Genomic DNA, 16,670 nt, shown 5'->3' with positions numbered 1-16,670 from the left:
GCGCAGTGGTAGTCTGGCGCACTGACCTCTACACCGCTGAAGCCAAACGTCAACTTGAGAACACCTCTTCCTACTGCCCCCTCGACCATGACCCCACCCCCCATCTCCAAACCATCATCTCCCAGACCATACAGAAACTCATCACCTCAGGAGATCTCCCACCCACAGCTTCCAACCTCATAGTCCAGGAACCCCACACTGCCCGGTTCTACCTCCTTCCCAAGATCCACAAGCCTGACCACCCTGGCTGACCCATTGTCTCAACATGCTCCTGCCCCACTGAACATATCTCTACCTACCTCGACACCGTCCTATCCCCCCTAGTCCAAGAACTCCCCACATCCGTTCGAGACACCACCCACGCCCTCCACCTCCTCCAAGACTTCCGTTTCCCTGGCCCCCAACGCCTTATCTTCACTATGGATATCCAATCCCTCTACACCTCCATCCGCCATGACCAGGGCCTCCAAGCCCTCCGTTTCTTTCCTCTCCAGACGTCCCCAACAGTATCCTTCCACTGACACTCTCATTCGTTTGGCCGAACTGGTCCTCACCCTTAACAATTTCTCCTTTGAATCCTCCCACTTCCTCCAGACCAAAAGGGTAGCCATGGGCACACGTATAGGCCCCAGCTATGCCTGTCTCTTTATTGGCTATGTAGAGCAGTTGATCTTCCGTAATTACACTGGCACCACTCCCCACCTCTTCCTCCGCTACATTGATGACTACATTGGCGCCACCTCGTGCTCCTGCGAGGAGGTTGAGCAATTCATCAACTTCACCAACACATTCCACCCTGACCTTAAATTTACCTGGACCATCTCTGACACCTCCCTCCACTTCCTGGACCTCTCCATCTCCATTAATGACGACTGACTTGACACTGACATTTTTTACAAACCCACCGAATCCCACAGCTACCTGGATTACACCTCTTCCCACCCTACCTCTTGCAAAAATGCTATCCCGTATTCCCAATTCCTCCGCCTCCGCCGGGTCTGCTCCCAGGAGGACCAGTTCCATCACAGAACACACCAGATGGCCTCCTTCTTTAGAGACCGCAATTTCCCTTCCCACGTGGTTAAAGATGCCCTCCAACGCATCTCATCTACATTCCGCGCCTCCGCCCTCAGACCCCACCCCTCCAACCGTAACAAGGACAGAACGCCCCTGGTGCTCACCTTCCACCCTACCAACCTTCGCATAAACCAAATCATCCGCCGACATTTCCGCCACCTCCAAACAGACCCCACCACCAGGGATATAATTCCCTCCCCACCCCTTTCCGCCTTCTGCAAAGACCGTTCCCTCCATGACTACCTGGTCAGGTCCACGCCCCCCTACAACCCACCCTCCCATCCTGGCACTTTCCCCTGCCAGCGCAGGAACTGTAAAACCTGCGCCCACACCTCCTCCCTCACCTCTATCCAAGGCCCTAAAGGAGCCTTCCACATCCATCAAAGTTTTACTTGCACATCCACTAATATCATTTATTGTATCCATTGCTCCCAATGCGGTCTCCTCTACATTGGGGAGACTGGGCGCCTCCCAGCAGAGCACTTTAGGGAACATCTCCGAGACACCCGCACCAATCAACCACACCGCCCCGTGGCCCAACATTTCAACTCCCCTTTCCACTCTGCTGAGGACATGGAGGTCCTGGGCCTCCTTCACCGCCGCTCCCTCACCACCAGACGCCTGGAGGAAGAACGCCTCATCTTCCGCCTGGGAACACTTCAACCCCAGGGCATCAATGTGGACTTCAACAGTTTCCTCATTTTCCCTTCCCCCACCTCACCCTAGTTCTAAACTTGCAGCTCAGCACTGTCCCCATGACTTGTCCGGACTTGTCCTACCTGCCTATCTCCTTTTCCACCTATCCACTCCACCCTCTCCTCCCTGACCTATCACCTTCATCCCCTCCCTCACTCACCCATTGTACTCTATGCTACTTTCTCCCCACCCCCACCCTCCTCTAGCTTATCTCTCCACGCTCCAGGCTCACTGCCTTTATTCCTGATGAAGGGCTCTTCTCCGAAACGTCGATTTCGAAGCTCCTTGGATGCTGCCTGAACTTCTGTGCTCTTCCAGCACCATTAATTCAGAATCTGGTTTCCAGTATCTGCAGTCATTGGTTTTACTCTTTGGCCATATGAGTGTACATATGCTGAACATGTATCCCAGGTTTTCCCTCTGACACTTTAACTGAGGCATTAATCCATTTGACATAAATGGGTTAAGATCACCACCAGAATAGCAGAAGAAGAAATTTCATGCAAGAGTTCGGTTTCCCACAGCATCACTGCCACATAGGTATATTAAATCTTACCAAAAGAATTTTATTTTAACTTGGCTCACCTAATCCAAAGGACTCTATTCAAAATAAAGATGTAATCAATCCCTGAATTTAAGGGAGGGGAGGGTTTTGAGTTTGCTGGACCTTTTAATTGCTAACAATCCAAGGTTGGTGAAACATTTACTAATGGTTGTTTCCAGACATAAATCTTACACTGCTCTCAGACATACATGGATATTAGTCATTTTCTCATTGTCGGCTTCCTTCCAGGCAGATGTAAATCTCAAGTTACAAGAAGACTGAAACCGATACCATGACAGGAATACAAAACTCCGCATCTAGGACTGACTGGGGTTTACGGTCCAGTAAAAGCTTTAGTTGTTGCATCGCATGGATATTATTTTGGCCAAAGGGTGAAAATAATTCACAATGGTGCCATGCTAATAAGACATGTGTGTTTCACCATCCATATTAGCATAACGTTTTGATTCTACTTGCAGATTGCCATCATTTTAACTCGCCTGGAGATGATAAACCAGAAACTTTCTGTTTTAGCACTCAAGAGACAATGTTAAGGAATAACATTGTACTCGCTTCCACTGAAGCTTCGGATTAGAAAGCTGCAGCCTGGTTCAAGGACTGGGCGAAGATGCACTCAAGGTCTTACTCATTCCATTGGAGGCCGTAATGGAGGAGATCCAGAGCTGGGGAATGTCCTGTAACAGCAGGGTATTTCATCCTCCTTAACCTCCTGGCCCCCATTATTTAGCAACTAATGCTGCGCTGCCTTGCTTCCTGTCCTTTCCATTTCTCTGACAGAACAAAAGAGCTCTTTAATAGGTATCCATGATCAAGAACTCCTTTTCTCATCGTGACTCCAACCGGAACTCTAGCAAGGTCGAAGATCAAAATGCTTTCTCTTCTTAGATGAAATCCTTGACATTTTCAGAAAAGATATTATTTAATATTAGTCAAGTCTTGATAAAATGCCGCAAAAAAGACACCCATTGAATTTTACATTTTGTCTTGATGAGCTCCATCATTAATTAACAAGTTCCATAATCACTGAGTGCTCTTTTTCTTTCAGTTTGATAATGTGTTCAACTTTTGAAGAACATTTGTCTTTAACATTTATGTCGAGAAATGGTCAATGGTAAATGTTTAATCAACCTTGGATTGTTACTATTTAGAAGGTCCAACAAACTCAAAACCTCCCCAACTTAAATTCAGTGATTGATCAGGTTGTAATTTTGAACAGAAATCTTTGAGTTCAGTGAATAATGGGATTATTTAGGAAGGACAGGAAGGGAGGAAAAGGCGGACGGATGGCTCTGTTACTTTATGATACAATGGAGAGGTATAACTTAGATTTCGGAAAGCAAGTTGTAAAAATGGTTTGCATTCAGATAAGAACTTGTAAAAGGAAGAAGTCACTTGTGGTACGGTGTGCAGGCTCCGGAACAGTAATTACATGGTAAGGTGGGTATAAAAGAAGAAACAATGTGAGCTTGTCAGACTGGTATGGTGATAATAATGGAGATTTTGATCTAAATATAGACTGGAAAAATCAGTGAAGTAGGGATAGGTTATGTCTATTACATGTACTTGAGAGTCATAGAATCGTCCAGCAAGGAAACTGGAAGCTTCGGTTCAACTCATCCGTGCTGCTCACGTTTCCCAAACTAAACAAATCCCATTTGCCTGCATTTGGCCCATATGCCTCTAAACATTTCCTATTCATGTACCTGTCCAAATGTATTTTAAATGTTGTAACCGTACCTGCATTTATCATTTCCGCTGGCAGTTTATTCCACATAAAAACCACCCTCTGTGTGAAAAACGTTACCCCTTTTAATCTTTTTCCTCTCACTTTAAAATTTTGTCCTCTTGATTTGAACTCTCCGGCCCTAGGAAAAAGACCTTTACTATTCTCCTTACCAATGCACTGTAGCGATTGTAACAAGGTCAACCAGGTAGACCATGAGAAATATGAGTTCCCTGATTGGGGCTGTTAACCTAGTCCTATCAGGGAGCCCTGACTGACAGATATAAACAGGTGTGTCAGGGGTTCTTTTCACTCTGACAGCTGGCTCTGAGGAAGTGGACCAGTGTGAAGTACAATACACATGTAATAAAGGGACATTTGGTGACGGGATACTGCTTCTGTGGAGTTTTTTCATGCCGTCCATGATTTTATAAACCTCTGAAAGGTTGCACCCCAACCTCCTATGCTCCAGTGACAAAAGTCACTGCCTATCGAGCCTCTCGTTAACAGTCAAACCTTCCAGTTCTGGTGACATCTTTCTGCGCCCTCTCCGATTTAATAGTGTCCTTTCTATAGTAGGGTAACCAGAAGTGAACATGGTACTCCAAAAGTGACCCCATCAACATCCTGTACAACCTCAACATAACGTTCCAACTCCTGTACTCAATGGTCTGAGCAAAGAAGGCACACATGCTAAATGCCTCCTTCCGCATCCTGTCCATCTGTGATACAACTTTAAAAGAACTAGGTACCCGAACCCCTAGGTTTCTCTGTTTGACAACAGTCCCCAACACCCTATCATTAAATGTGTAAGTCCTGCCTTTGTTCATCTTACATTTATTCAACCAGCATATCCTGGAGCCAATCATAAAGCAGGCTACACTAGATCTATCATTGTGCAATAAGATTGGATGAATTAATGAAATCATAGTAAAGACATCTCTAGGTAGCAGAGATATTAATTGATTCTGTATTCAGTTTGAGGGGAGAACAGTGGGCAATTATGTGGGTGCAAAGGCAAAGCCAGCTATGTGAGTTGTCAAAATAGTTTAAGGGATAGAGATTCAGCAGTAGATATTTGTGGGGATACTTTAGAATTTGCAGGATAGATACATTTCAATGAGAGAAAAATCTCAATGGGGGGACCCAGCATCTGTGGTTAATTAAAACAAAAGTGAAGACAGTATCAAACTTAAAGAAAAAAATGTCAGAAGATAGAAACAGCAAGGAATGACTAAAGGATTATTGAGGAGGGGAGAAAAAGAGAATAAGAGGGAGTAACTAGAAATGTAAAACAGATCGTAAGCTTCTGTACAGATTCAAAAATATAAAAGACTTAAAGTGAGTCTATGAATCTAATAGGATCCTGAGGTGTTGAGAGAGGATTTGATATAGAAAAGATAGTTCTTGTAGTGGAAGAATCGAGAACTAGTGCTCTCTGTTTAAGGTGTGGCATTATCCATTGAAGACAGAGATAGAGGAAATATTTTTCTCACAGGGGTCATGATTCTTTTTCAAAAGGGTGTGGAAGCAAATTTGTTTTGGCAGATGCTACTAGATGCTTGTTTATCAACATGGTTTATTCGATATTGGCTGTAGCCAGGAGTGTAGGATAATCAGATCAGAAATGATCTTATTGATTGATGGATTAGACTTGAGAGGCTGAGTGACCTACTTCTGTTTCTAATTAGTAAGTTTGTGTGGTGCAGAGATGGTGAGTATCCCATTAAGTAGCATTTAAAATCAGCATCAATATCAAGGTCACTTCCAAGCAGTTAGGAGAACTGACATTACTGTTAGAAGGTACAAAATGCTCTGCAGCCTCTTTAATTAGCACTTGCAGGCATTTTATGTGGTAACCAGCTCTTTAATCAACCCCTTGATGGACATTCTTAGCGCTGCCTTCAACTTGTTCAAAATTCTGGCTAATCAGGAGCTTCAGTTGAAACCCCCTATTTGATCACCTCTTTCGTACCTATATTCAATAAAAATCATCCTGGATTGTCTTAGATCAGCAAATTGTATTATATCCATGTTTATGCTACCAACATTCAACAACGATAAACTCAAGATGTTAAGAAAATGAGAAAAAGATGTTCCCGTAGGAGAAGGATCGGTAATTGGAGGACACAATAAAAAGCAGACTATCGTGACACTGGAAATCTGAACTGGCAATAGAAAAACATTCCTGAAGAAGGGCTTATGCCCGAAACATCGATTCTCCTGTTCCCTGGATGCTGCCTGACCTGCTGCGCTTTTCCAGCAACACATTTTCAGCTCTGATCGCCAGCATCTGCAGTCCTCACTTTCTCCTCAATAGAAAAACTCAGCAGGTTATGGTACTCTGTGTGGAGAGAAACAAAATTGACACTTAAGCTCTCTGGCCTTTCATCATAACTGGTAAAAGTCTGAGATGTAATAGGTTTTGAGCAACAGTTGGGTGGGTGACAATATTAAGGCAATTAACAAAGGATCTAGAGTGGAGATGGGAAAAATCTCTTCTTATTCTCATTTGTAATGCAATGCTTAAAAGGATGATGAAACAAGATTTCATGGCATCTTTAACACAATGTGTGATCAAGTGAACATGGGCCCAAAACTGAACATTCCAAATTTACCCACAGCCAGAGTAATCAGGCCTGATAAAACTGACCAGATTCACCTGAATGGGCCCTAGCTACACCTGTCTCTTTGTTGGTTATTTCGAACAGTCCCTCTTCAGTACCTACACAGGCACCGTGTCCCAACTGTTCTGCTGTTACATCAATGACTGCATCGGTGTAACATCCAGCACAAGGCTGAACTGGAACCAGTTCATCAACTTCGCCAACAACTTCTACCCCGTCCTCAAGTTCACTTGGTCCATTTCGGACACCTCCCTCTCCATCCTTGACCTCACCATTTCCATCACTGGTGACAGTCTCCAGATGAACGCTTACTACAAACTCACAGAGTCCCACAACTACCTGGAGTACACCTCCTCCCACCTATTATCCTGCAAGAACTCCATCCCATTCTCCCAATTCCTCCAATTTCATCCCATCTGCTTGGATGAGAAGACGTTCCACTCACGAGTATCCCAGATGTCCACCTATTTTGAACAACGTGCTTTTCCTCCCTCTGTCATCCAGACAGACCTCCGCTGCACCACCTCTCTTCCCCGTTCCATTGCTCTAAACCCCCCAATTCAATAAAGATGGAATTCCCCTTGTCCTCATCTACTACCCCACCAGTCACCTGTATCCAACGCATCATCCTGAAATACTTGTGCCAACTCCAACTCAACCCCACCACCAAGAACATCTTCTCCCCCCCACCCCTCTCTGCCTTCTGCAAGGACCCGTTCCCTTTGACAGTCCTTGGTTTGTGCCACTCTCCCCACCAACCTCTTTTGCAACTGGAAAAGATGCAAAACCTGCCGGCACACCACCCCTCTCACCTCCAGTCATAGACCCAAACAGTCCTTCCAGGTGAGACAGAGGTTCACCTGCTCATCTTCCAACCTAGTTTACTGTGTCAGGTGCTCCTGGTGTGGTCTTGCCTATATCGGGGAGACCGAACATAAACTAAGGGAATAGTTCACTGAGCATCTCAGCCGGGCTCGCCGGGGCTGACCGGAACCTCCCAGTCACCACATATTTCAATTCTCCCAACCACTCCCTTTCTGACATGATCATCCTTTCCCTCCTCCATTGATACAATGAGCCACACTGCAAATTGGAGGAACAACACCTCATCTTCTGCCAGGGCAGCCCACAGCCAGGAGGACTCTATACTGAGTTCTCCAATTTCAAAGAACTTCTCTCCTATCCCCTGATTCCCTTCCCAGCCCCTCTCCCTCCCTTCCATTCCTCCCTGCCCCCAACAGGATTCATTCCTCCCATTGACCATACCCTCTACCTGTCTTCACCTATCTCCACCTCACCATCCTGTCCCCGCCACTCCCTTTATCTGCAGCTCCCCCGACACCTACCCCTGGTCCTGAAGAAGGGTTGCTCCCGAAACATCGCCTTGCCCACCTCCTGATGCTGCCTGGCTTGCTGTGTTCTTCCAGCATCCCTTCCATCTAAATTAATTTTAATAGCAGCCAGGAGCTATTGACTGCATAGAACAATGGAAGCCAAGTTCAAGGGAGTCACAAAGGTCTATGGGGAACCAACTACAACAGCCCAAGGTTGTGTAGTGGAGAAGTATCAATCAGACTTTGTAGCACCTTGACTGCCAGCTGGTGCCTAAGGTCATGAACTTTATTTCAACTTGGCATGGCAAAAGTGAAGGGTGTTGGCATGACCTCATTGGATGCTTTGAATCCCGCTCATGATCCTATCGGCCAAAGACCACAGAACATACAATACAATGAAATACAATTTAGGAACAGGCTCTTCAGCCCACCAAACCCAAGCTAATTCCTAATCCCTTTTAGACATATTATTTATTGTCCATGTATAGCATCTATCCCTTTGTTTGCCTTACATTCATTTGTCTACAAAAGATACACCTTAAGTATTGCTAACATGCCTGCTTCCACCACCTCCACTGGCAGAGAACTCAGCCACCCACCATTCTCTGTGGAAAAACTTTCCTGGCATTTCTCCCCTTACCTTGAACTTGTGCTCTGTTGTAGTTGAACTTTCAACCCTGGGGAAAAACCTGTGACCTTTCCAGCCTAGCTATGCCTCTCATAATTTTATAGACCTCAATTCGGTCACCCCTCAGCCTCCATCTTTCTAGTGAAAACAATTCAGGAAGTTACAGGTTGAGGGGGCCATAAAAGCACATACCCAGGAGCCTTCAACAAAGACTCGGAGTAAGGCTTGTGGTAGAGGACCATGTGGCAACCCAAGAAGACTAAGGAGAAGGTTTGCTCTGTGACCTGTGAGACCCAACTTCATGGAAGAGAATCAGCCCTGTGTTAGAGAGGAAGCAGATTCCAATGGCCCATGGAATGCGGAACACTGCAATCAATGGCCTTTCTCAGACAGATAGAGTTAGATATAGAGTAAATATTGTGGGAATTTGGGAAGTGCTTATATGGTGTCTTTAATAAGGAATATTTTCTGAATAAAATTGAGTTGAACGGCAAACTGAATCCTGTGTGCCCTTTGTCCTCCTCACTGACAAAAGCACTTGGGTAAATTGTTTTTTAAGACTTCAACTGATCCAAGTGTCCAAGGCATAGACAACAATGATTACAGTAGAGTAGGGCATTGTTTGGCCCAGTGTGTCCACACTGGCTGTTTACTAGTAGCCTCTACAACTCAGTGGCCCTGTGCCTTCTCTCTTTTTCTTATAGCCATTTCAAAAAGGAAATTAATAGATTCTTAAGAGAAAATATTTGCAAGGGTATGAGGACAAAGCAGGAGTGTAAGATTAATTGGATAGCTCTTTCATAGGGTCAGCATAGACGTGACGATCCAAACAATCTTCTTCAGTGCTATTTGACTCAATAATGGGTTTTTCTCCCATTGCTTGGATAGATAACACTTCAGCCAGCAAGCCAAACCAGATAACTTGTATCTCTGTACATCAGTGTTAACTGGTATGGAGATTACAACTTAACAGTCAAAATTAGCCTCTGAAATAAATATAAATTGGTGAGACAAATCTTAAACTCTTTCGGCAGCTGGTAACTCAGCATTAGATTGCCCATCGATATGATTTTTTAAAGTCTTGATGCTTATAAGTACTGGAAACATTGCTAGCTACATGGTTTGGCTGTCCCACTTCTACTACAATACTGTTTACTTCTGAAAATATCAATTGGATAATCCTCCATCTTTATGTGTGTTATCTATTACTTCTGGATTTTCTTCCCATGGGTAAAATTCACTTTCACTACACCTGGACGAGTTGTAATGAACCAAATCTCCCTAGGTCTTTGCAAAACTTAAAATAAATGTATCAATTTTTTATATGATGTGGAGGTGCTGATGTTGGACTGGGGTGGATGAAGTCAAAGGTCACATGACACCAGATTATAGTCTAACAGGTTTATTTGAAATCACAGGCTTTTGAGGAGCTGCTCCTTCATTAGGTGAAGTCAAATAAACTTGTTGGAATATAACCTGGTATCGTTTGACTTCTGACATTTGTCTTGCTGGTGCAATTACCCTTTCATGGGCGGCACGGTGGCTCAGTGGTTAGCATTGCTGTGTCACAGCGGTAGGGATCCATGTTCAATTCCCACCTTGGGTGACTGTCTGTGTGGAGTTTGCACATTCTCCCTGTGTCTGTGTGGATTTCCTCCAGATGCTCCGGTTTCCTCCCACAATCCAAAGATATGCAGGTCAGGTGAATTGGCCATGCTAAATTGCACATATTGTTAGATACATTAGTAAAGGGTAAATGTAAGGAAATAGGTCTATGGGTTACTCTTCGGCTGGTTGGTGTGCACTTGTTGGGCCGAAGGGCCTGTTTCCATACTGTAGGAAATATAATCTAATCTTCTCTGAATTACCCTTTCCATTTTATGAAGCACCTCCCAACTTGTATTAGAGACACATTACTTGCAGAATAATAATTAAAGAAGATTCAAGAACAATAACAAAAAATGAACCAAGTGGGCTTTCTTTTTGGTTTTAATGTCATAGTCAACCATTTCTATATCCTTCCATTTCAAATGCACCGTCTCAATTCAATTGATAAACCTGAGTGTGTTAGAAGAATTCACCACTTTTTCATTATCTTAAAAATCTATGTTGTTGCCCTGAAGACTTTGTATTTAGGATGCATCAGTATCCAAACATCCCAATGATAATTTCATTTTGACTTTCATAAAGATGCTTTTATGCTCCTTACAATAATAAGTGGAACTGACTGTCTCTGGGCATATGTGCTTGATGGCCACTATGTTCCCATGGTTGTATGGAAATCTTTATTTCACAGCAGTACTCAAGACCATATTAGTAGCCTTTTGGTTTCCCCTGGCTTTGTGTGACTACACTCTTCATTTCGGGAACAGCCTGATGATATTTTTCAGGGTATTTTGCCTTCACAGTCACCCTTTTTGACCTTCATGTTTTTAATGTTTTTTTCTCTTTAATTTAATTACCTTTTTGAACATTGGGAATCTAATGTATTTGCTGATTAACGGGCTTCAAATAAAATCAGTAATTATTTTTATAAGATTTTGCCAAATTTTCTATACAATCTTTGTTTTCCTACATCCTATCTGGAGCTCATTTAGTTAATTCCTTTGAATGACTTGGCATTAGCCACTTAGTAAAATAAAAACATACATGCACAAAAAAGACCCTGAGTTTCCAGTTGTCTGTCATTTCAACACACCAACCTGTTCCTTGGCCAACACCTCTGTCTCAGGCCTGCCGCCGTGTTCTAGTGAAGCTCAGTGAAAGCTGGAAGAACAGCACCTCATTTTCCACTTGGGAGCTCGACAGTTTCCTGGACTCTATCGAGTTCAATAACTTTATGGCTTAATCTCTCCCATATCCTTACCCCAACCTTCACACACCAGGCCTTGTTATCACATAGTCTGCTATTACATACCACCCATTGTTAGCCACTAAATCGTCCCCATTAATAGCTACTCATCCTTCTAGCCAGATTGTTATCCATTGCTTTGTCTGTCTGACTGTTTTTCTCTCTCTTTGGGCTATGTCCCCAACTATCACTTAATCCCTACCCACTCCCCCCACCTATATTCTGCATAAAAAACGATATTTTCATAGCGACCATCAGTTCCAAGGAAGGGTCATTTGACGTGAAATATTAACTCGTATTTCTCTTCACAGATACTGCCAGACTTGATAAGCTTTCCATTTTTGCATAGTAAAATAATTTTCAACTTTTAGAAAATGTGATATTTATACTATTCGATTATTTTAAACACAAAAAACTTGAGATTTGTACATAAATACACTTTAAACATTCACCCATGGGGAGAATTTGCAAACTCCACGCAGACAGTCACCAGAGGGTGGCATTAAACCTGGGTTCATGTTGATATGAAGCAATAGTACTAACTACTGAGCCACCATGCCACCCCATACCTTATAATGGTTCAAGGAGGCAGCAATCACCACCTTCTCCAAGGACAATAACTATTGGGCTAACTATTGCAGCTCACATCCCATGAATGATAAACGAAAGAGAGTAGTCAACTTGATTCAATTAACAAATAGCATGTGATGCCTGTAACATTTTAAAAGCCAAACTTTAAAACATTCGATAATTCTGGCTCATTATCATTGTTGGGAACATCAGCCAATGTTGGACACCAAAGATTCAGTCACTTTTGTGATTTTGTAGAAGGAATTTATATTTGTTTAGTATATCAGGAATGTAGTTTATCATTTGCATAATTTCAAATGCTTATTTTGTAAACTGCCAGATTCTGCTTCCCAAAAGATTTATTTTGATATCTTCTGATGAAGAGTCACCTAGACTCGAAACATTAGCTTGCTCTCGCTCCATTAATACTGGCTGACCCGCTGTGATCTCCAGCATTTGTTGTCTTTAGTATACAGATTCCAGCATGTGCAGTAATTTGTTCCTATAAAATATGTTTTGTTATGTTCAGGAACCATAAAATCAACTTAAGTAACCACATAAACTGAATGATGATCATTTTAAAAGAAGGACAAAGAAATTCATTATTTATAGGTAATTCATCAATTTGTTTGGACATATTGTGACAGATATCTGGATCAGATGGGACTTGAATCCAGACCTCTGAACTCAGAGGTAATCACTGCAGTCCCATTGTACCACAAAAACCATACAGATTCTTATTAACTTAGGTGATATTCAGGATATTTGGTGAGAACCTGTGTTTATGTCAATTTAAACCTGCCATTATAATTAGCAAATTAGGACAGGTTAAAGAATAATTACCTAAAGGTGTGATAGAGAAAGATGAGAAAATGGAAGGGAGTTTTCAAAATATATTATTGTTAAGGTATTGATCTGTAAATAATGGTGTTACAATTTTAGAATGGCATTATTCTGCTCTGCTGATTTTAAGGTTGTGAACATCACAATGTATTTAGCTAGGTTGTCAAACATCTGTAAGGTCATTCTTCTTCAGAATACATTCAAATACATTCCTCACCTGCTCTGGTGGGATTTGTTCATACCTTTCCAGACCGTTAGCCTGGCCTCTGGATCACTGGTCTAGTAAAAAAAGCCACATTGCCATTATACCCAATTAATTCACAAATTTATTCTAACCTGTACTCAGAATCCTGTTGATCTGATATTTTCTCAATAATATGTAGATTAAATTCCCTACAGTATAGAAACAGGCCCTTTGGCCTAACATGTCCACAACAATCCTCCAAAGAGTAACCCACACAGACCCATTTCCCTCTGATTAATGCAACTAACACTACAGGCAATTTAGCATGGCCAATTCACCTGCCCCTGCACATCTTTGGACTGTGGGAGGAAACCTGAACATTCACAGGAAGCCCACACGGACAGAATGTGCAAATGCCACACAGGCAGTCACCCGAGGCAAGGATTGAACCTGGATCCTTGGTGTTGTGAAGCAACAGTGCTAACCACTGAGCCACCATGCCACCATAAATGCAATGAATGAAGCACTTCTGTGTACAATGAAACATAATGGCCTGGATTTTCATCTTCTAGGCAGGTAATGGTGGTTTAAAAATTGTGTATCTCAGCATGCCAGGAAAGAAAGGTTGGGGGTGGGGCGTTTGAGGCATGGACAAACGATAACTGCATTTGGGCCCAACATATCTGGAAAGAATTCAGAGACATGTTTTGAGCCCTGAGGTAGATGGTGTAAAAATACTTGTTACATCATTGATCCAAAACTTGGCAGATGGAATATAATGTGGGAAGATATGATGTTATGCATCTTGGTAGGGGAAAAATAGGGAAGCTGAATATTATTTAAATGAGGAAAGACTGTAGAAATTGTGGCACAGAGGGATCTAGGGCCCTCATGCATAACTCACAAAATGTCAGCATTCAAATTCAGTGGTATGAGGGACGGCAAATGGAATATTACTCGTTATTTCAAAACGATGAAATAGAGAAGTGTTGCTGAAGTAATACAAAGCACTAGTCAGACCACAGTTGGAACAGTGTGAATAATTTTGGTCCCTTCATATAAGGAAAGTTACGCTGGCTTTGAAGGCAGATCAGAAAATACTCACTAGGCTGATACCAGGCATGGAGAGATTTTCTTATGAAGAGAGGTGAAGTATGTTGGGCCTGTATTCATTGAAGTTTAGAAGAATGAGAGGGAACCTTATTGAAACCTCTCTGATTCTTTAGCTGCAATTAGGTATGTGCTAGGAATGTTGTCTCATCTTGTAGGAGAGCCTAGGACCAGAGGGCATTACCTCAGGCTAAGGTGTCAGCCACCGATTACAGAAATGAGGAGAAATTTTCTCCAGAATCTTTGGAATTTTTTTACTGCAGGGAGCTGTAGAGGTTGGTTCATTACATAAATTTAAGACTGAATTTGATAGATTTTTAATCAGTAACAGAACGAAGAGTTGTGGAGAAAGGCAGGAAAGTAGACTTGAGAATGATCTGATCAGCCATGGTCTCATTGAATGGTGGAACTGCCATGATGAGCTGTGGGAATGGGATGGGTCCTTTAGGACTCGGGGAAACCTGGGGGCTTCAGATCTCAGAAGCAGAGTGGGCTTTCCAGTCTGTCAGTGATGAAGGTGAGACGTCTCGGAAGAGGAGGGATGTATTGAGTCTGGCTGGATGGAGGCAGGTTGTTGTTTGGCTCATCGAGCAGAGTGGTTCATACTCTGGAGGGTCCAGTGGATTGTCAGATGTCTTGGGAAGGTGTTGTGAGTGTGTAGTAAATTAGGGATTAAGTTGATAGTTGCCCAGGAGACAGACTAGGTTTTTATTCTCCGAACCTTTCTTGGGTAACTGTTGATTGCACCTAAACCTCCCAAACTCTCTGATTTAAATCAATACTTTCAGAGGAATCCAGATAAATGGGATATTAGAATGATCAACTTCCCAGGCTGAGCCCTCAGTATCTGCTATATTGGGGATTCCACAAAATCCCAACACTAAGCTCCCAAATACAATGCTGAAAGAATTATCCTGTCTCTGATAATCCAGGCTATTGTGATGTTGTTTTCTTTCTTTTGAGATTTTAAGTTGTTGCAATTCCTACAGTCAAAAGGAACTTACTTTTAGTTTGGGGAGATGATGGCCTAGTGATATTGTTGCTTGAACATCAATCCAGAAATGCAGGTAATGTTCTGGGGAAGTGGATATGAAGCCCACCTTAGCAGATGGTGGAATTTAAACTCAATAAAAATCTGGAATTAAGAGTCTAATGATAACCATGATTGTCAGAGAAACCCATTTAGTTCATCAATGCCCTTTAGGAAAAGAAACTGCTATCCTTACCCAGTCTGGGCCTACATGTGATTCCAAACTCACCACAATGTAATTGACTCTTAACTGCCTTCTGGGCAATTAGGATTGGGTAATAAATGCTGGTCTAGCTAGTGATCCCTACGTCTCGTGATTGAATAAAAAAGAAAATATTTATTTACACTGAAAGTAATTTCATTTCAGTAAAACAACACTTAATTAATTTCTATCCGCCCTGCTATGAATAAAGATGTCTCTGAAAAACATTGTGGAGGATAGGAGTTCCAAAGTGGCAAATATGTGTTATTAAGTTGCAGTCTGACTTCAGGCTACATTTTCGTGGAAGATGTAATTTTGGGAAAGGCGTTGAAGTATGAACTAAGAGTAGCTGCTCAGAGGATAATTAATGGATTGATTGACAATTATATTGCCTGCTAGCCTTCATTAAAGTGGCTTCAGGACATTTGTTGCCAATGCCTCATTAAACAGTCTCTCCTCACAGTCATAAGCTGAACAAGAGGACAGTCAATGCTTAGAATTTCAACTACGCTGAAAGCCAAACTCAGATTCCACTGTTCTCTCTGAGGTCAAATGATTGTCCTGTGAAGGAAATATTTAAAGACATGGTAGGAGACATTTGTGTGACACTTCACCAAAACTCTTATTCCTGGAAATTCTCTTGGGACTTCATCAAAAGTAATAATGTGTCCTACTTTTCATTATTGGATATATTATAGGGGCTACCAAGAGAAAGGCAGAGCTTGGTCTTGGGGATGTTGATCAGAATCTCCCTCAATCGTCCTTAATGAGGAAGCTGAGAAGGAGTTGAGGTTAAACCGAGCAACATTAACTACTGTAGGAGGGAAATGGGATGGGCAGCAGGGTAAGGAGGCTCTCAGCAGGAGGTTTTCTCCACCTAAGGTCACCAGAGCGAACTACTTTTACATTCATAGGATGCAAAATATGTGGAGGGTCTGCTTTACTAAGGAGCTCATCACTGAGAAGTGTGACCTCGTGAATGGAAGACTCAGATTGCAGCACAATCAGAACTATATTTCGAGTAATAATCAAAGTCTTGTTTGACTTAAGTTAAAAATCGCACAACACCAGGTTATAGTCCAACAGGTTTAATTGGAAGCACACTAGCTTTCAGAGTGACGCTCCTTCATCAGGTGATTGTGGAGGGCTCGATTGTAACACAGAATTTATAGCAAAAATTTGCAGTGTGATGTAACTGAAATTATACATTGAAAAATTGATTGTCTGTTA

At 42.5% G+C, this 16,670-nt stretch overlaps 1 pseudogene; it reads right to left on the bottom strand.

Moving 5' to 3' along the window:
* The window catches only part of LOC148150546 (uncharacterized), a 304,501-nt pseudogene that overhangs the window by 4,881 nt on the left and 282,950 nt on the right, over positions 1-16,670 (bottom strand).

The sequence above is a fragment of the Chiloscyllium plagiosum genome, unplaced genomic scaffold (genome assembly GCF_037043375.1).
Source record: "Chiloscyllium plagiosum isolate Xiang-an unplaced genomic scaffold, Cpla_swu_hap1 HiC_scaffold_3, whole genome shotgun sequence".
NCBI classification, from domain to species: domain Eukaryota; kingdom Metazoa; phylum Chordata; class Chondrichthyes; order Orectolobiformes; family Hemiscylliidae; genus Chiloscyllium; species Chiloscyllium plagiosum.
This window is presented reverse-complemented; position numbering and strand designations above follow the sequence as displayed.